Source organism: Bos taurus, chromosome X (genome assembly GCF_002263795.3).
Source record: "Bos taurus isolate L1 Dominette 01449 registration number 42190680 breed Hereford chromosome X, ARS-UCD2.0, whole genome shotgun sequence".
NCBI classification, from domain to species: Eukaryota; Metazoa; Chordata; class Mammalia; order Artiodactyla; family Bovidae; genus Bos; species Bos taurus.
This window is the reverse complement of record NC_037357.1, coordinates 123,844,046-123,864,141: the sequence shown is the minus strand read 5'-3', so window position 1 is coordinate 123,864,141 and position 20,096 is coordinate 123,844,046. Positions and strand designations below refer to the sequence as shown.

Below are 20,096 nucleotides of genomic sequence, written 5' to 3'. Positions count from 1 at the left end.
TTTCTTATGTAAAGTGGCACCTTGCAGGATTACCCAGCAGTGGCAGGAAAAAACGTTTTCATTTTCTTGTGAGAGTTCCACCTAGTGGAATTGTTCTTTGTTATAAAGTACACTGAGACATCTGAATAACCTGGAGAATTTCTTAAAACAAAAATTTCGTGTCCCCATCCCCAGAGTTTCTTATTCAGGAGGTTTGGGATGGGGCGTGGGGATTTGCATTTCCAACAATCTTTCCAGTTTATCAGTTCAGTTCAGTTCAGTCGCTCAGTCGTGTCCAACTCTTCGCGACCCCATGAATCGCAGCACGCCAGGCCTCCCTGTCCATCACCAACTCCCAGAGTTCACTCCAACTCACGTCCATCTAGTTGGTGATGCCATCCAGCCATCTCATCCTCTGGCATCCCCTTCTCCTCCTGCCCCCAATCCCTCCCAGCATCAGAGTCTTTTGCAATGAGTCAACTCTTTTCATGAGGTGGCCAAAGTACTCGCATCAGGTGGCCAAAGTACTGGAGTTTCAGCTTTAGCATCATTCCTTCCAAAGAACACCCAGGACTGATCTCCTTTAGAATGGACTGGTTGGATCTCCTTGCAGTCCAAGGGACTCTCAAGAGTCTTCTCCAACACCACAGTTCAAAAGCATCAATTCTTCAGCCTCAGCTTTCTTCACAGTCCAACTCTCACATCCATACATGACTACTAGAAAAACCAGTTTATGCTGATGCTAATTATCTGAGACTACCCTTTGAGAACCGCTGAAATACCTACTCCTTAAATCTTAGTTTCACACATAACTGAGAATTTTTTTCCTGTATAATTTCTAGAATTGTTTCAGTTCCAAAGAGCTGTAAGGATTGGAAACCTTTGCTCTCCTGAATCCTTCCAAAGAACTTAGGATACCTGTTGATTAGATGTACCAGTTGCTTTTGATATCAGTTTTTGCAAACTTACCTAAGCCACATTACAATGTGCAATGAATTCTGTTTGTTTTCTGTACCACAGTACCACAGACCACAGGCACTCCCTGCATATCTGTTGGATGAACAAACATGGGCCTTCAGCATTGCCAGGTTGTTAGGATAAACATGGCAGCTTTCCACTACTGAAATAGGACGCTTAGTTTCCTTGTCTGCAGCTTCACTATCATGTGACAGTGAAAGAAGCTGCAGGCAGAAATCGGTAAACATCATTTATTCACATGCAAGCACAAACCTTGCCCTACCGCCTGTGCCTAGAAGCAGCCAAGGGCCTGCTCTGTCTCTTCAGGCACCATGACAAGCTTCTTCCTGAAGTGTTAAATCAAGGCAGAGATAACAGAGTCTCCGTAAGAGCTGAACATGGACTGCTATTTCAGAGCTGTTATCCCTCTGACTTGTCAGATGCTTATCCTTCATGCAAGAGTGGGTCCCTCATTATCTTTGTAGCCAGTCACATGTTTTGAACACCACTCATTTCACCAATGAAAAAGTTTTCCTTATATTTGTTAGGTGAAGTAATAAACTCTGGTGCAGATGGAGATGGGATATTTGCAAGTCCTCTACAATATGGAATCCCTATCAGGGTTCTTCTGATGTTAACAAGCTAACCTGCAGCATGGCTCCCTGATTAGGGTGCATCACAGGTTGACTGACTGCCCCTCTGGTAGAAAAGACTAATGTGAATTTATACACATCTATATAGGCTTCCCTGCTGGCTCAGACAGTAAAGCGTCTGCCTGCAGTGTGGGAGACCTGGGTTTGATCCCTGGGTTGGGAAGATCCCCTGGAGAAGTCAATGGCACCCCACTCCAGTACTCTTGCCTGGAAAATTCCATGGACTGAGAAGCCTGGTAGGCTACAGTCCATGGGGTAGCAAAGAGTCGGACACGACTGAGCAACTTTGCTACTATATGGATGTGAGAATTGGACTGTGAAGAAAGATGAGCACCGAAGAATTGATGCTTTTGAACTGTGGTGTTGGAGAAGACTCTTGAGAGTCCCTTGGACTGCAAGGAGATCCAACCAGTCCATCCTAAAGGAGATCAGTCCTGGGTGTTTATTGGAAGGACTGATGCTGAAGCTGAAACTCCAATACTTTGGCCACCTGATGTGAAGAGTTGACTCACTGGAAAAGACCCTGATGCTGGGAGGGATTGGAGGCAGGAGGAGAAGGGGACGCCAGAGGATGAGATGGCTGGACTGCATCACCGACTGGATGGGCATGAGTTTGAGTCAACTCCGGGAGTTGGTGATGGACAGGGAGGCCTGGCATGCTGCGATTCATGGGGTTGCAAAGAGTCAGACACGACTGAGCGACGGAACTGAGCTGATACCACTTCATTTACGTTGGATTCTGTGAAAGTAAATTGCAGACAGTATAAATCCTGGAAACCAGAAAGGTTTTTTTCATGCATTTATTTACTCACTCTTTATTAAAAGTCTTAACACAAGGGAATGTAGGCTAAAAGTTGGGAATTCTGAGTTCTGGTCTCTGCTAGACAACAAGCTAGCTAGCTGTGTTATCTCAGACAAATTCCTTAACCTCGCTCAGCCTTTTTTCATTTGTGAACAAGAGGCCTGAACCAGCCATTACTAAAGCTACCTCTAACTCTAAAATGTCAAGATACCATTCTTTTGGAAAATGTCAGGACTGATTTGCAATTCATTATCCTCCAGCCTTTGTCAGCTGCAGTGAGGATTAAACCCTGATATCCCCAAGCATCCATTGTATGTAGTGAATTAACTTCTCTCTTGTAGGCCTAATATAGGAGTTCTGTACTCTCTCTGGCAGAAGGGAAAAGACAGTCACTGCTGTCATCTGTGTTCTGTGGTCCAGATGAGGAACCTGGTGTGAAAAAGCCTTGCAAAGCCCTCTGCAGATCATCCAGCACAGAACACCCAATGGGGTGCCACAGATGAGCTACGAGGAAGCCAAGGTAGACTGATCTGCTTGCCTTCGCTGGAGGCTGGAATTCCTGTGGAGGCCCAGGTTGGTGTGATAGCTGCCTGGCCGGTTGATTCCAATGAGCTGAGTAAGGAGCACTGTTTTCTCCCTGTTCTGCAACATGAACAGTGTGATAAGCACTTCTCTACTATGGAATGAACTCAAAAATGTGCAACTTAGGCCATGGGAATCATGGTCCTTACCCAAAAAGATGCCCCGTGGAGATGTGAGTCAGAGCTTGCCAAGCAGCTGAAGGGGAGGGTGGGCACACATCAGTGGGAACTCTCCTCACTCAGTGGGGTTCCCAGTTCCCAAACTCTAGTCACTGTCGAAGACAACTGTCTGTTTCAGTACAAAACTTGGTGCCGCAACACAACACGCCTTTAGTATCTCCTGTGGCTCAGGAATGCAGAAGCAGCTGAGCTGGGGAATTGGGGCTCAGGGTCTCTGGTGAGATTGTGGGCCAGGCTGCAGTCATTTGGGCCGGGAGGAGCCATCCCCAGGTCCCTGGCTGGACTGTGGGTACCCCGTGGGCCTCCCTGCAAGGCTGCTAGGGGGGCAGCTGGCTGCTCCCAGAGCCAGTGTGACCTAGCAGATGGAAAAAAGCCTAGTGCTTTTATGACCCTGTCTTAGCAGTGACATCACTGCTTCTGCCAGGGTGCAGGAGAAGGACCCGAGGGTGTGATGCCAGGGGGAGGTGCCACTGGGCCAGCGTAGGGGCCGCTGCACCTGCCTCTGCAGATCCATGATGCAGGGCAGCTGCCTAGGGAGCCATGCACATCATGGTGATACTGTCCTCTGGTGGGAAGGGAAGTCTGGTTGCCCTGTGCTCTCTCCAAGTCCTCTAACTTGCCCCTCCTTCAGTATTCTTCTCTCCAGAAAAATTCACCGTTTTCTCCCCTTACCAGCCAGACCTCCCAACCTAGACCAACCCCTGCCTTCTAGCTCCCTTTTTTCCTTGCCTTTCTTTCTTCCCTCCACTTTCTTTTTCTTCCTCATTTTCTCTTATTTATTCATTTTCCAGAAAGCACAGGAGGACTTAATTTTCAAAATGATTACAAGGAACAAGTCCAAGAAGAATGATGAAAACCAAAGTACTCTGGCCCTTTGAGACTCGAGTTTTTCTCTGTGAAAAGACACCTACTTCGGCTGCCAAAAGACACTATTCTTTCGGAGCAGAGCCTCAAAGCTGCCAAAAGGAGCAAATAGCTTTTCCCAGTGAAATCTTCTATTTAAGGCACGGAGGCTCATTTGGCAGAAACACTGAGATTTGGGAAACCTTGCCTCCCCATGGGGAGGGAGTCACCTCCAGGGAAGGATTCACGGGGACCCTTCTGTGAGGTGGTCCTGCACTGTGCTCTGTTTCCTTTAGAAAAGTGCCAAAGTCCTTGAAATCCAGGCCCTTTGGAAACTTCTCAGAGCATCGTGGTCTCATAACGTGAGACTGGTGAATACAGCTCACATAGGCAAAGATTTAAAGTCGAGTTTGAACTTCTCCCCCATCAAGCCACGTCAGCATCACTTGGGAGATGCCAAGTCAGCCCCGCCCAGAAGTCCTGGATGTGAAACCCTCGGGGCTGGACCACCAAGTCCAAGGAGGGATGCTGGGGCATTGAATTAAAGGACCACTGGTTTGAGAAAAGCGGGAGTCAAAAGTACACATTGGGACTCTGCCATGAATGGAGTAAAAGACCTGGGAGAGACCAGCAGGTGAGACAGAAAAAATAAGGGGATGTGACATGCTGAAATTTTCTAGGTACGAACAAATACCTAGAAAATTTGGGGGTTGCCATTCTTTCCCTTGCCTCTGACTGCCTCCCCCGCCTCCCCACTTTCTGCTCTATCCCCCCTGCTCAAGCACCAGCTCACTAACAGGAACCAGCCCTGTTTGAGTCTGGGCGGGTCGGGGGTGGGGTGAGAAAGGGATCATTTCCTTAACCACATTTTGGAGCCAAAAGCTTTTAAAAGAGCCGCTGGCTATGAAGCATTTGCTCGAGTTCGCCAATAGGGGACGCCAGCAAGTTGCTCTCAAGCCTATCACAACCCATTGCCAGCTTTTTAAAACAACTGTTTTTTAAGCATCCTCTTGGACTGTGAAAAAGGCTGAGTGCCGAAGAATTGATGCTTTTGAACTGTGGTGTTGGAGAAGAGTCTTGAGAGTCCCTTGGACTGCAAGGAGATCCAACCAGTCCATTCTGAAGGAGATCAGCCCTGGGATTTCTTTGGAAGGAATGATGCTAAAGCTGAAACTCCAGTACTTTGGCCACCTCATGCGAAGAATTGACTCATTGGAAAAGACTCTGATGCTGGGAGGGATTGGGGGCAGGAGGAGAAGGGGACGACAGAGAATGAGATGGCTGGATGGCATCACTGACTCGATGGACGTGAGTCTGAGTGAACTCCGGGAGTTGGTGATGGACAAGGAGGCCTGGTGTGCTGCAATTCATGGGGTCGCCAAGAGTCGGACACAACTGAGCGACTGATCTGATCTGATCTGATCTTTAGAATCCTTAAGTGTAATTCACAGGTAATAATACTTAACTTCACACATAATTTTTAGATTTTTTAAAGACTATAATACAAGCAAGAAATCAAAACAGTGTGTTATAAACTAATATGTATGCTTGAACAACATTAGAGTCACAACGAAGTGGTTGGATGTTTGGTCGTGATCGCTGTGACTGCGGTGCCTGCGGGCATAGACCAAAGTGGGGTGTTAAATCAGTGGCTTGAATACCACTAGTAGCATTGCCGCTGGTGATAGGACTTTTCTGCAGTGGTAAACAACTCATGAAAAACCTGGAAAAAAGCAAGTTATCAACACAGCCCTCAATTTACTTACTAGATACTTTTGTATTCCTGGGAAGTTCATTCAAAAGCTATTTTTTATTTTTCTGTAGAATGGTGATAGGATCTAAGTCCAGATATTGCATGCAGGTTTTAGATGCAGGATTCCACCTACATAAATGTCCAGAGGAACATTTGAAAGTCATGTGAGAAGTAGACAACATTGCCATCACACAGGATGTCAGGAGTCAAAGTTCAAGGGTACCCCCACATCCTTGTCACAGCAAACCCTCGCCCACAGAGATGCCCACTGTGAGCCATAGAGGACAGCGCAGCGCCCATTGAGAATCACTGGAAAGAGAGGAGCAAAGGCAAGAGAGGAGAGACTAAGGAATGTACTTGCAGGCTCAAGATGGGCCAAGGAGCATAGTCTTCTGGCAGATGCAGCAACGTGGGGTCCACGTGGGCTAGGGTGCACATGCGTGCCGTGTTGCCTGTTTGGGTGGCAGGGAAACACCATTCACTTGTGTCTTCCTCCCACGTTTTAGCCCCTCTACCACCACCCTTGGAGTCAAAAAAGTATTTAAATATCTAGAAATCCTTTTTAAAAAGTTCTACCTGTTTATTGCTACCAGCCCATCTCCCTCCACCCTGGTCACACGTGCATGCTCTGTCGTGTAACCTCATGGTTTGTCATCCGCCAGGCTCCTGTGTCCATGGAATTTTCCAGGCAAGAATACTGGAGTGGGTTGCCATCTCCTTCTCCTAAAAACCTTTTTTAAAAATAGATGTAATGTTCTTTTTTGGCCCCAAGTGGATTTCTGAGAATGAATCTAATGCTTCTTAAGGGGCAAAGTAAGATTATGAATCAGATCCCTGAAATGTTTGCATATTGTTGGACCCAGCAACTTCACCTCGAGAAACTTGGTCCTCATGTTGATGTATGGCAAAACCAATACAATATTGTAAAGTAATTAACCTCCAATTAAAATACAGTTAATAAAAAAATAATAATTTGGATGAGGTGATAGTTACAAATACACTCAAGCATTGTTTATAATTGTAAAACAGAAAACCATCTAATTGGGCAACAATGAGGGAATCAGTGGAATAAGTTACAGCTACAGTGGAATATTAGGAGTTGAAAATCAGGTTGTTAAAAATGTTACTTACCCATGAGAGTGGGTTACAAACTAATAGGTACCTTCTGACTTCATTCATATAAATTTTTTAAATGTGTAAATGTGTGACAAAAGTATGTAGCTGGCAGATCATACACTGACATTAGCAGTGTTTTTTGTGGCCCTGTATGGTTGGAGAATATTTTTATCTTTTAAATTTTGATTTATCTTTAGTTTCTAGAATTTCTATACAGAACATGTTTTCTTTTGTAATAAGAAAAATGCGAGTTGTAAAATGATGCAAAAAAGCTTTATGAAAGAATTCCATGATAGCTATTTGGTAAAGTCCCTAACTGCCTCCCCTTGTGTTTGATAAATACCACTTTTGGTTTCTTAAAGGCTGCTGCTACTTCTGCTAAGTCACTTTAGTCATGTCTGACTCTGTGCTACCCCATAGACGGCAGCCCACCAGGCTCCCCCGTCCCTGGGATTCTCCAGGCAAGAACACTGGAGTGGGTTGCCATTTCCTTCTCCAATGCATGAAAGTGAAAAGTGAAAGGGAAGTCGCTCAGTCATGTTTGACTCTTAGCGACCCCATGGACTGCAGCCTACCAGGCTCCTCCGTTCATGGATTTTCCAGGCAAGAGTACTGGAGTGGGGTGCCATTGCCTTCTCTGTCTTAAAGGCTGGCAAGTTGCTTAAGATTGGCAAGGTTTATTGATGGTGAAGCCAGTTGTGCACACAGTTGGTGAAGCCCAGTGGTTTTTTTAAATTAATTTTTTATTGGAGTATAGTTGTTTTACAGTGTTTCTAGTTTCTTCTGTACAGCCAAGTGACTCAGTCAAACCCATACATAGATCCACTGTTTTTCAGATTATCTTCCCACAGAGGTCATTACAGAATATTGAACATCCAGTTCCCTGTCCTATAAAGTATGTCCTTGTTTGTCATCTATTTGATACATATTCGTGTATATGTCAATCCCAGGCTCCCGTTGTATCTTCCCCCTCCTCCTCCCCGCTGCTTTCCCCTTTAGTAACCATAAGTTTGTTTTCTTTAGCTGTGACTCTATTTCTGTTCTGTTGTAGGTTCATTTGTACTATTTTTTTGATTCCACATATAAGCAAAATAACATGATATTTGTCTTTCTCTGACTTCATTCATTATGACAATCTCCAGGTCCATCCACATTGATGCAAACGGCACTATTTCATTCTGTTTTCATGTCTGAGTAACATTCCATTGTATATGTATATACCACATCTTCTTTATCCATTCCTGTATTGGTGGCCATTTAGGTTGCTTCCACGTGTTGGCTATTGTAAATAGGGCTGCAGTGAACATTGCAGTAAATGTATCTTTTCAAATTATGATTTTCTCCAGATACGTGCCCAGGAGTAGGGTTGCTGGATCATATGATCACTCTATTTTTAGCTTTTTAAGGAACCTCGGTGTGTGTGTGCACCAGGTCACTTCAGTCTGTGTCAGACTCTTTGCAACCCCATGGACTGTAACCCACCAGGCTCCTCTGTCCATGGGATTCTCCAGGCAAGAATACTGGAGTGGGTTGCCATGCCCTATTCCAGGGGATCTTCCTGACCCAGGAATTAAATCCATGCCTCTTATGTCTCCTGCATTGGCGGGCAGGTTCTTTGCCACTAGAGCTACCTGGGAAGCCCGTATAAGGCACCTCCATACTATTTTCCATAGTGGCTGTACAAATTTACATTCCCACCAGTAGTGTAAGAGGGTTCCCTTTTCTCTACACCCTCTCCAGCATTTATTGTTTGTAGGTTTTTTGATGATGCCCGTTCTGCCAAGTGTGAGGTACTACCTCATTGTAGTTTTTGATTTGCATTTCTCTCATTATTAGTGATATCAGGCATCTTTTCATGTACCTTTTAGCCATCTCTATGTCTTCTTTGGAGAAATGTCTATGTAGATCTTCCACCCATTTTCTGATTGGGTTGTTTGTTTTTTTTAATTTTGAACTGCATGAGCTGTTTGTATATTTTGGAGATTAATCCATTCTCGGTTACTTCGTTTGTAAATATTTTCTCCCATTCTGTATGTCATCTTTTCATTTTGTTTATGATTTCCTTTGCTGTGCAACAGCTTGTAAGTTTAATTAGGTCCCATTTGAGGCCTGGTGGGTTTTTGTGAGTGGAGAACCTTAACCAGAAAGAAGCTGAGCTGCAGGATGAGGTTGGAGGCCGCTGAGCACCCCGATTCCACCTGTCCTTGGACATCTGTCTTTGTTTGGCCGGTTGTTTAATTAATGATCTTTGGCTAAGCACTACACTGACACAGGTTCTCTCTGTTTATGTAGCAGCTCCTGTTGCTAGCTCCCAAACAATAGTTAACTATTGACTGTGAAGATAGCAGTCACCTCTAAAACCTGCCGAGTACCCAACTGATTCATTCTCAAAGTGTACCTAGCAGAGAAATTTCTAGAAGTTGCTCAACTAATGAGGACAATGAGGTGCCCAGAGGTTCAAAGATACTAGTATGCTGCTTGTTACGGATTGTGCACTCTTCCAAGTGCTTGACAAATGTGAATCTATATAAGTTTCATAAGGGCCCCAAGAGATGAATGTTTTCTTCCCCTTGCTTTTAATGACGAGAAAGCCCAGGCACTCAGAGGTTAGGCAACCTCTCCAGATCACAGGATTTGAAATCAGACAGATTGAGGGTCCAGATGCTATGCTGCCTGTCCACAAGCCTATTCTTAGGTTTCCAAAGGCTGCTTCTATTTGGAAATCAGCCACACAAATGACTGGCAGTAATTTAAAGCTATGACGAACTGTGTTGTTGTTGTTCAGTGGTTAAGTTGTGTCGAGCTCTTTGTGACCCCATGGACTGCAGCACACCAGGCTTCCCTGTCCTTCACTATCTCCTGAGGTTGGCTCAGATGCATGTCCATTGAGTTGGTGATGCTAACTAACCATCTCATCCTCTGCAACCCCCTTCTCCTGCCTTCAATCTTTCCCAGCATCAAGGTCTTTTCCAACGAGTCCGTTCTTCACATCAGGTGACCAAAGTATTGGAAGCTTCAGCTTCAGCATCAGTCCTTCCAATGAATATTCAGGGTTTCCTTTAGGATTGACTGGTTTGATCTCTTTGCTGTCCAAGGGACTCTCAAGTCTTCTACAGCACAATTTGAAAGCATCAATTATTTGGCTCTCAGCCCTCTTTTAGGGTTTCCCTGGTGGCTCAGATAGTAAAAGCATCTGCCTGCAATGCTGGAGACCCAGGTTCAATCCCTGGGTTGGGAAGATACCCTGGAGAAGGAAATGGCAACACACTCTAGTACTCTTGCCTGGAAAATCCCATGCACAGAGGAGCCTGGTGGGCTACAGTCCATGGGGCTGCAGAGTCGGACACGACTGAGCGACTTCACTTTCACTTTCAGCCTTCTTTATGGTCCAACGCACATATCCATACATGACTACTACTGGAAAAACCATAGCTTTGACCATATAGACCTTTGTCAGTAAAGTGATGTATTTGCTTTTTAATACACTGTCTATGTTTGTCATACCTTTTCTCCAAAGGAACAAGTGTCTTTTAATTTCATGGCTGCAGTCACCATCTGCAGTGATTTTCGAGCCCAAGAAAATAAAATCTGTCATAGCTTCACCTTTTCCCCATCTATTTGCCATGAAGTGAAAAGACTGGATGCCATCATCTTACTTTCTTGAATGTTGAGTTTTAAGGCAACTTTTCACTCTCTTCTTTGACCCTCATCAAGGGGCTCTTTAGTTCCTCTTCACTTTCTGCTGTTAGAGTGGTATCATCTGCATATCTGAGATTGTTGATATTTCTCCCCCTAGTCTTGATTCCAGCTTGTGATTCATCCAGCCCAGCATTTCACATGATGTATTCTGCATAGAAGTTAAATAAGCAGGGTAACAGTATACAGCCTTGTTGTACTTCTTTCCCAATTTGGAACCAGTCCGTTGTTCCATGTAAGATTCTAACTATTGCTTCTTGACCTGCATCCAAGTTTCTCAGGAGACAGGTAAGGTGGTCTGGTATTCCCATCTCTTTAAGAAATTTCCATAGTTTATTGTGATCCACACAGTCAAAGGTGTTAGCATAGTCAGTGAAACAGAAAGTAGATTTTTTCTGGAATTTCCTTGCTTTCTGTATGATCCAACAAATGTTGGCAATTTGATCTCTGGTTCTTCTGCCTTTTCTAAACCCAACGTTGAACATCTGAAAGTTCTCGGTTCACATACTGTTGAGTCCTAGCTTGAAGGATCTTGAGCATAACCTTACTACCATGTGAAATGAGCACTATTGTATGGTAGTTTGAACATTCTTTGGCATTGCTCTTCTTTGGGATTAGAATGAAAACTGACTTTTTCCAGTCCTGCGGCCACTGCTGAGTTTTCCAAATTTGCTGACATGTTGAGTGCAGCAATTTCACAGCATCAACTTTTAGGATTCTAACTAGCTCAACTGGAATTCCATCACCTCCACCAGCTTTGTTTGTAGTAATGCTTCATAAGGCCCACTTGACATCACACTGCAGGATGTCTGGCTGTAGGTGAGTGACCACACGCATCATGGTTATCCAGCTCATTAAGACCTTTTTAATTTAGTTCTCCTCTGTATTCTTGCCACCTCTTAGTCTCTTCTGCTGCTGTTAGGTCCTTACCATTTCTGTGCTTTATTGTGCCCATCTTTGCATGAAATGTTCCCTTGATATCTCCAGTTTTCTTGAAGAGATCTCTAGTCATTCCCATTCTGTTGTTTTCCTCTATTTCTTTGAACTGTTCACTGAAGAAAGTATTCTCATCTCTCCTTGCAGATTTCTCTGGAAATCTGCATTCAGTTGAGTATATCTTTCCCTTTCTCCCTTGCTTTTTGCTTCTCTTTTTTCCTCAGCTATGTGTAAGGCCTCCTCAGACAACCACTTTGCCTTCTTGCATTTCTTTTGCTTTGAGATGGTTTTGGTCACTGATTCCTGTACAGTGATACGAACCTCTGTCCATAGTTCTTCAGGCAGTCTGTCTAGCAGATCTAATCTCTTGAATCTCTTTGTCACCTCCACTGTGTAATCATAAGGGATTAGATTTAGTTCGTACCTGAACGGCCTAGTGGTTTTCCCTACTTTCTTCAGTTTAAGGCTGAATGTTGCAATAAGGAGCTGTTGATCTGAGCCACAGTCAGCTCCATGTCTTGTTTTCACTGACCGTATAGAGCTTCTCCATGTTTGGCTGCAAAGAATATAATCAATCTGGTTTCAATATTGACCACCTGGTGATGTTCATGCGTAGAGTCATTTCTTATGTTGTTGGAAGAGGGTGCTTGCTATGACAAGTGTGTTCTCTTGGCAAAACTCCGTTAGCCTTTGTCCTGCTTCATTTTGTACTTCAAGGCCAAACTTGCCTGTTACTCCAGGTATCGTTTGACTTCCTACTTTTGCATTCCAGTCCCCTATGATGAAAAGGACATTTTTTTTTTTTTTTGATGTTAACTATAGAATGTTTTGTAGGTCTTCATAGAACCAATCGACTTCAGTTTCTTTGGCATCTGTAGTTGAGGCATTGGCTTGGATTACTGTGATGTTGAATGGTTTGCCTCGGAAACGAACCAAGATCCCTCTGTTGTTTTTGAGATTGCACCCAAGTACTGCATTTTAGACTCTCCTGTTGACTAGGAGGGCTACTCCATTTCTTCTAAAGGATTCTTGACTATAGTGTATATAATGGTCATCTGAATTAAATTTTCCCATTCCTGTGCATTTTAGTTCACTGATTCCTAAGATGTGGATGTTCAACCTTGCCATTTCTTGCTTGACCACGTCCAATGTACCTTGACTCATGGACCTAACATTCCAGGTTCCTATGTAATATTGTTCTTTACAGCACTGGATTTTACCTTCACCACCAAACATATCCACAACTGAGTGTTGTTTCTGCTTTGTCCTAGCGTCTTCATCCTTTCTGGAGCTATTAGTAATTTCCCTCCACTCTTCCTCAGTAGCATATTGGACACCTTCCGACCTGGGCTGCTCGTCTTCCAGTATCATAACTTTTGTCATACTCTCATGGTGTTCTCACAGCAAGAATACTGGAGTGGTTTGCCATCCCCTCCTCCAGTGGACCAGGTTTTGTCAGAACTGTCCACTGTGACCTGTCTGTCTTCCGTGGTCCTGCACAGCATGGCTCATAGCGTCACTGAGTTATGCAAGCCCCTTTGCCATGACAATGCTGTGGCCAACCTAGACAGCAAGGGGATGACAAACCTAGACACCATACTAAAAAACAGAGACCTTACTTTGCCAACAAAGGTCCATCTAGTCAAAGCTATGGTTTTTCCAGTAATCATGTATGGATGTGAGAGCTGGAGCACCAAAGAATTCATGCTTTTGAATTGTGGCGCTGGAGAAGACTTTTGAGAATCCCTTGGACAGCAAGATCAAACCAGTCAATCCTAAAGGAAATCAACTCTGAATATTCATTGGAAGGACTGATGCTGAAGCCAAAGCTCCAAAACTTTGACCACATGATGCAAAGAACTGAGTCGTTGGAAAAGACGCTAATGCTGGGAAAGATTCAGGGCAGGAGGAGAAAGGGGCAACAGAGAATGAGATGATTGTATGGCTTCACCGACTCAATGGACATGAATCTGAGCAAACTCCGGGACATACTGATGGACAGGGAAACCTGGTGTGCTGCAGTCCATGGGGTTGCAAAGAGTTGGACATGATTTGGCGACTGAACAACAACAAAATTAAGGCCACACTAATCAACCATGGTCTGCGTGATGGGAAAACACGGCCAGACTTAAAGAATATGCCACATGATGCAATACATGGTTTAGTGAAAACCAACTCATACAACCGCAGATGGAAGAAAAGGCTTCCCTACTCTTGTCAGGCCACACAGAATAAGTAAAAGGCATCGCCATGGTTGAACTACAGATCTGGTGGTCCCAGCATTTCATGCTAAAATTCTCTTCAACTGGAGCACACCCACATTTCAGTAGGGAAGAGTTTATAATTTTTTTAAACACTTCTACATTGGCTATAAGAAAGAGATGATCATCAGTCAGTTCAGTCACTCAGTCGTGTCTGAGTCTTTGTGACTGCAGCACGCCAGGCCTCCCTGTCCATCACCAACTCCCGGAGCTTGCTCAAACTCACGTCCATTGAGTCAGTGATGCCATCCAATCATCTCATCCTCTGTCGTCCCCTTCTCCTCCTGCCCTTAATCTTTCCCAGCATCAGGGTCTTTTCCAATGAGTCAGTTCTTCCCATCAGGTAACCAAAGTATTGGAGTTTCAGCTTCAGCATCAGTCCTTCCAGCCCTCCATTATTCACACATTTTACCATGTTTCAGGAAACCCACACTTCCAAGAAAACACTATGGGTCTTCTTTCAATGGCTTTCTCTTGGAGCCGTGCCGTGAGTATATACATCTATCTTCCATATGTACAAAATGCAAAGCTGAAGGTAAAATCCTTCTTTGGCTTCTCACTGTTCTTAAGACAAATGTCTAAATCTTCAGTGAATTTAAAAAGGCCAGGATGATCTGCCAATCTCATTTCCATTACTCAAAAGCATCTGTGATGTGCCCTAGGACTGCCTTGGGCATGGCCTCTGATTGCCTCAGCTCAGCTGGTTACCCAGTGCAGCTCAGCTAGCAGATCGCATCTGAAAGGCTTTTCCTCAGCCTTTCCTAACCACTTCAGACCCTCAGCCCTGCATAACACCCTTTATAATAGAAATGCATTGTCGTTGTTGTTCAGTCACTCACTCTGTCTGACTCTTTGTGACCCCATGGACTGCAGCACGCCTGGCTTCGCTGTCCATCACCAACTCCTGTAGCTTACTCAAACTCATGTCCACTGAGACAGTGATGCCATCCAACCATCTCATACTGTGTCATCCCCTTCTTCTCCTGCCTTCAGTCTTGCCCAACATCAGGGTCTTTCCTAACAAGTCAGCTCTTTGCATCAGGTGGCCAAGGTATTGGAGTTTCAGCTTCACTGTCTGTCCTTCCAATGCATATTTAGGGTTGATATCCTTTACCACTGACTGGTTTGATCTCCTTGCAGTCCAAGGGACACTCAAGAGTCTTCTCCAACACCATAGTTCAAAAGCATCAGTTCTTTGGCACTCAGCCTTCTTTATGGTCCAGCTCTCACATCCATACATGACTACAGGAAAAACCATAGCTTTGACTATATGGACCTTTGTCGGCAAAGTAATGTTTCTGCTTTTTAATATGTTGTCTAAGTTTGTCATAGCTTTTCTTCCAAGGAGCAAGCATCTTTTAATCTCATGGCTGCAGTAACCATCTGTAGTCATTTTGGAACCCAAAAAATAAAGTGTGTCACTGCTTCCATTGTTTCCGCATCTATATGCCATGAAGTGATGGGACTGGATGCCATGATCTTCGTTTTCTGAATGTTGAGCTTTAAGCCAACTTTTTCACTCTCCTCTTTCACTTCCATCAAGAGGCTCTTTAGTTCTTCACTTTCTGCCATAAGGGTGGTGTCTGTAGCAAAGAGCAAAAGATGAAACGTGGATTTCCTTAAAACAACTGGAGATAATTGTTTAACATGTAATCCCTAATGTCTGGCATCTACACTACTCTTTCTGTAATGAGGAATTTCCAAACATCCACAAGAGTTCAGAGAAGTGTACAAGGAACACCTATTCAGACATCACCAGCTTAAACAACCATCAGCTCAGGTGCCAACTTGTTTCCTTGTACACATCCCCCAGCATGGCCACCACTGGCACTGAGTTATTTTAAAGCTGCTTCCAGACATCATAGCATCTCAGCCATAAAAACTTCAGTGTATCTGTAAAAGATAAGGACTTTTTATAAAAATTGTTTTAATAACATTTGCATACCTAAACAAATTAATATCATCAAATATCCAATCAGTATTGAAATTGTCCAAGTCATCTGATAAATGTTTTTTTCCAGTTGGCTTTGTATGAAATGCAGCCAGGATCCACAGGTTGCATTTATGTGACAATTCCTGTATCTTCGTTTTTTCTTTTTCATTTATCTTGCCATTTGCTTACTAAAGACACTAGGCCATCTATTCTGTAATACTTACTGCATTTTTTTGATTTTTACAGATTGCATCCTGTAAGCTGGTAGGAAGTCTGAAAGCTTGATGGGATTCCAGTGTGATATGGAAGCAAGAACATTCTGCAGGTGAGGAGACATCTGACCTTCTCCTGGGGCAGAAGTGTGGGCCGCTGGTTGAGTAGATGTTGTCAATTTGATACTACTTTATAAAGTTCTCCAGTGGCTAGATCCATCATCTCATTGAAGGTTACAAGATGGAGATATTAGAACTCTAGGATTCCTTCTTTATTAGTGAGAACTTTTCTATAAAGTACTTTCCCCCATCAGTTACTGGTTTACTTGTAATTCAGTCTGTGTAGGAAAGGGAGGATAAATTGTCAATTTTTTTCCCATTACCGGTTTTCAGAGTAATTACAATTGGGTGTCTCTTTGCTTCTATGTCTTTCCAGTAGAGAGTTAGGATGTATATATTTTTAAGAGGAAAATAGCCATGAGTTTATACTGTTATTTCGAATTCAAAATCAGTACCACCAGGCTTCTTTTCCTTTCATTTCATGCTTGTGTATCTTTTGTTTCATGTTTAAAGTCTTTGTTCCTAATGACATCAACATAACTGTATATTCAGTTTTTCAGGCTGTGAGTGTGTATCAGATCAGATCAGTCGCTCAACCGTGTCCGACTCTTTGCAACCCCATGAATCGCAGCACACCAGGCCTCCCTGTCCATCACCAACTCCCAGAGTTCACTGAGACTCACGTCCATCGAGTCAGTGATGCCATCCAGCCATCTCATCCTCTGTCGTCCTCTTCTCCTCCTGCCCCCAATCCCTCCCAGCATCAGAGTCTTTTCCAATGAGTCAACTCTTCGCATGAGGTGGCCAAAGTCCTGCAGTTTCAGCTTTAGCATCATTCCTTCCAAAGAAATCCCAGGGCTGATCTCCTTTGGAATGGACTGGTTGGATCTCCTTGCAGTCCAAGGGAGTCTCAAGAGTCTTCTCCAACACCACAGTTCAAAAGCATCAATTCTCCACTGCTGGGCATACACACCGAGGAAACCAGAAGGGAAAGAGACACGTGTACCCCAATGTTCATCGCAGCACTGTTTATAATAGCCAAGACATGGAAGCAACCTAGATGTCCATCAGCAGATGAATGGATAAGAAAGCTGTGGTACATATACACAATAGAGTATTACTCAGCCATTAAAAAGAATACATTTGAATCAGTTCTAATGAGGTGGATGAAACTGGAGCCTATTATACAGAGTGAAGTAAGCCAGAAGGAAAAACATAAATACAGTATTCTAACGCATATATATATGGAATTTAGAAAGATGGTAACAATAACCCTGTGTACGAGACAGCAAAAAAGACACTGATGTATAGAACAGTCTTATGGACTCTGTGGGAGAGGGAGAGGGTGGGAAGATTTGGGAGAATGACATTGTAACATGTAAATATCATGTAAGAAACGAATTGCCAGTCCAGGTTCGATGCACGATACTGGATGCTTGGGGCTAGTGCACTGGGACGACCCAGAGGGATGGTATGGGGAGGGAGGAGGGAGGAGGGTTCAGGATGGGGAACACATGTATACCTGTGGTGGATTCATTTTGATGTTTGGCAAAACTAATACAATTATGTAAAGTTTAAAAATAAAAAAAATTTAAAAAAAGCATCAATTCTTCGGTGCTCAGCCTTCTTCACAGTCCAACTCTCACATCCATACATGACCACAGGAAAAACCATAGCCTTGACTAGACAGACCTTTGTTGGCAAAGTAACGTCTCTGCTTTTGAATATGCTATCTAGGTTGGTCATAACTTTCCTTCCAAGGAGTAAGGGTCTTTTAATTTCATGGCTGCAGTCACCATCTGTAGTGGCACTGATAACTGAAAACAACTGAAGCTTGTTTTTTGGCAGTTCTTTTTTTCTGGCTATATTACTGTGTTGTTCAAGTCATGCCCTGTGAAGTTAGATCAACAACTTGGTATATGGTTAAATTCATTTGTTGCATTTTGTCTCCATTTGTATTCCATTTGGTGTCGTGCTTATGGAAAACACTTATGTTGCTCCAGAGTAAAAGTAGCCCCGAGTGATAATCTTTCCAACAGGGACAATCCCTTTGTCCAGTGGGTAGGACTCTGTGCTTTCACAGCTGAGGGCCCGGGTTTGATCCTTGGTTGGGAAACCAAGATCCCACAAGCAATTCAATGTGGCCAAAAATAGTAACTAAAAATAATCGTTCCAGCAGCCTGGGGTCTAGCACACCAAAAACACTCAAATATTCATTGACTTTTATGATCTGTGTATATGGTTTTTCTAAATCATCCACTAGGGGGATGGTTCTCACAAAGCCAAAGGTATGGAAAGGACAATGGAGTGCCTTAAAGTTAGCTTGATTGAGAATTTTTAGCGTGCTTTGTAAAGGAAAGGTCAGAAGGCATATTTCAATATCCCTAATCTAAATCCTCCAGCTTCACCCAGAGAAGCTGGTCCAAAATTGGCCAGGATGCTAGAGAAACAAGAGTCCCTTATTTCCAATTAATTGTACCCTGGCTCTGAAATCTTCCCCTTGTCTTTTTTTATATTATTGTAGAGACTGTCAAAGTTTATTTTTCTTTAAGAAATGAAACAGATCTTTTTTTTATTGAGGTGTAATTGACATACTATATTTCAGATACACAACATAATGATTCAATATTTGTAGCTATTGTGAAATGATCACAATAGGTCTAGAAAACATCCACCACTACACATAATTATGAGTTTTTCCTTGTGATGACAACTTTTAAGATGTACTTTTAGCATCTTTCAAATATGCTGTGTATGACATCCCCATGACTTACTTAGGAGCTTCCCAGGTGGCGCTAGTGGTAAAGAACCCACCTGTCAATGCAGGAGACATAAGAGAGCTGGGTTCGATCCCTGGGTTGGGAGGATGCCCTGGAGGAGGACATGGCAACCCACTCCAGTATTCTTGCCTGGAGAAGCCCATGGACAGAGGAGCCTGGCGGGCTCCAGTCCATAGGGGTGCAAATAGACGTGACTGAAGCGACTTAGCACAGTACACACATGACTTACTTATTTTATAAAGATGAAAAAATTAATAGCTTCACAAATAAATGGAAAGTTTCACTTGAACCAACCTGAGGATGATAACCAGGGAAACAGTCTTTTAGAAGAGCTCTGAGGACAGTTCTGAAGAGGGGAGGAGAGGGGAAGCCAGTATGTCTGTGACTTTAGAATTGGGTGGGTACAGTCAAGCACACATCTTGCTGGAAGGTTACTGCTCTTCATTCGGGAACAGACATCTGAGTTAATGGTTTTAGTGCTTTTCCAAGTATGGGAAGATGCAGGAAACTGGGTTCATAAAATTTTCACCCAAAAACGCCTAATGGTACCTGGCATCAGTTTTGTCAGTTTTCCCAGAGGACAAAATTCCTCACTCTGATCTTCACCTTGAATTCCTTTTAGGGTATAATTTAGGTCAGTGACCGCAGTGGCTCACAACTGGATTCCAGTAGGACTGGATGGTGGGCAACAATCTTTGTTTTACAAACTCCTCCCTTTAGGTCTTAACTTTGACCAAGGTTTGAGAGGCGTTTTGTGACCAATGTGGCCCACAACACTAGGAATGCTCATCCCCAGGTCAGGCCAGGATTTCTTTGATAGGACCCTGCATGTGCTATTAGGGGACTAGGCCCTCCTGACAGTAACCCCCAGCCTCTGGATGGCCTGTCTTGCTGGTCTGTTACAGTCAGGAAATGATTCCCTCTTGTTGCTTCTTCCCATAGCTAGAGTTCTGCTATTACCATCATTGATCTTTGAGAGCTATCTATTGGGTGAATGGTTTCAAGTCACTTAGTTATTGTTGCTTTTATCAGAGGCTCAGTCACACATCTGGTAATGCAAGAAACGATCATGTCGTCAAATAGGCAGGATATGAACAGTATAGCTAGTGAGACTAGTAAGGTCTTAAGCAAGTATTTAAGGTGAGAACTTCTGATAGGTATGGCTCCATACCTCCTCAGGTCCTGTGACCTGGTCTGTTCTGTACCAGTCCGTATCTTTAAGGGAAATGATCTATTGGTGTTGTGCATCAGTTTCACCAAAGCTCTATGCACATGCAGGGTACATGGCGAGTCTTGGTGATCCCATGCAGAATTGAGAGAGGCGTGTTATCTTCTAAGGAGTTTTCATGGCTGG

At 43.7% G+C, this 20,096-nt stretch overlaps 1 long non-coding RNA gene across 1 annotated transcript; it reads left to right on the top strand.

The window, feature by feature from the left end:
* Window positions 1-1,208: 1,208 nt before the first annotated feature.
* LOC112445136 (uncharacterized) lies at window positions 1,209-18,061 on the top strand. The gene is made up of 3 exons (XR_003033521.2): window positions 1,209-4,629; window positions 15,937-16,015; window positions 16,515-18,061. It is a non-coding gene; the product is annotated as an uncharacterized lncRNA (long non-coding RNA).
* The last annotated feature ends 2,035 nt before the right edge of the window (window positions 18,062-20,096 follow it).